Raw genomic sequence first — 1,560 nt, forward strand, 5'->3', positions numbered from 1 at the left:
GTGAACAAAGCCGTGATAAACATGGATGTACATATATCTGCTTGGATGTCAGTTATGGTCTCTTTGGGGTAAATTCCCAGGAGTGGAATTGCTGGGTCAAATAGTATCTCTATTTGCAACTTTTTGAGAAAGCACCACACTGTCTTCCACAATAGTTGCATCTGTGTACACTATTAAGTGTGCTGGGATTCCCATTTGTCTGGATGTTAGCCATAATTAGTAAACACAAGTAAACATCTTTCTGGTATTCTCTGCTTTCCAACCATGGCTTTCAAGCATCTGACATTGATAGTGGACCCTAAATGAGGGATATCACAGAGACAGATGATCCCTAGTTTATTTCCTGGCTGGCAGGAATGTTTTTATAGTCTAAACTAACACTGCCACTCTGTACTTAATATCTTATTAGCATGTCCACCGGATCCTCTGATGAGCCTCTTTGTGATTGTGAAGGTAGCTTTTTCTTTTAGATGTCTGTTGAAGTTCCTGACTCTTGTCTTCTCCTTTAATTTGAGAGCTGTCATAGAGTAAAAAGGTTTTGTGGTCTTTGACGCCATTCCTGTCTGTCCCATCCAAGAACACCATGGCTCTTGACCAAGATGAAGAAGATGAGGAGGTGGAGGTCAAGTTTCTAGTTTGGACACAAACGATCATCCAAATGTGACCACTTTCATCATAAAATACAAGTGAGACATGCAAAGAACACTTTCAAGATTCACTCATTCTTGCAGAACTGTTACCAAAACCTCAGAAGTTCCCTTCTAAATAATTGCTAAAGCATTTTCAGAGTTGTATTATGAATTTTCACATGTGTTACGATGGAGACCAGGGGCTGATTCTACTGGGCTCCTCAACAATCTTATTATCAGAGACTTGGCCATTTAACGTAAAGATTTATTTAGCTTAAAAATTCTGTTCAAATACAATTACATGTAGTTGATTCAGTTATTTTTCATTTTTTAAAAATGCAGTTATAAAAAAATGCAGTTATATTGTTTTGTAATTAGTCATTTGAACCACAAACAAAAATTTCATATGACAACAACTAAATTCCTTTTGGGAAGGTTGAAGTCCCACGATTTGATCATATCCGTTCTTTCTTTGGGCTACAGAAACGTAGATTAAAATTGATATGCAGAACTTAATCTGTTGTTCAAAAGGGAATTCATAGGGGGTCCAGATAATGCGAAAAGAATATCAAGTCAACTCACTCTTCTTTTATTATCAAAGTAAAAACTATCACTAGCACAGCCCATTTAACTCCAGATAAAAGAAACAAAATAATGTGTGCCTTCTAAAGTTTTTCTGTGTGAGGTATTTTTGTAAGTGTGCTATGCTATTAATTTTTCACAACATGTTAAAAAATGGGCGGATGCACACCCATGTTTATTGTGGCTTTGTTCACAATAGCAAAGAGTTGAAAACAACCTAAGCGCCCATTAACAAACAAATGGATAGAGAAGCTCTGTTATAGTCACACAATGGAATATTATGCTGCATTGAAAAACAAGAAACTAAAAAAAAAAAAGAAAGAAAGAAACTCATGCAATATTATTCAAA

Source organism: Elephantulus edwardii, unplaced genomic scaffold (assembly GCF_000299155.1).
Source record: "Elephantulus edwardii isolate Elephantulus edwardi_28Jun2011 unplaced genomic scaffold, EleEdw1.0 scaffold00027, whole genome shotgun sequence".
In the NCBI taxonomy this organism is placed as follows: Eukaryota; Metazoa; Chordata; class Mammalia; order Macroscelidea; family Macroscelididae; genus Elephantulus; species Elephantulus edwardii.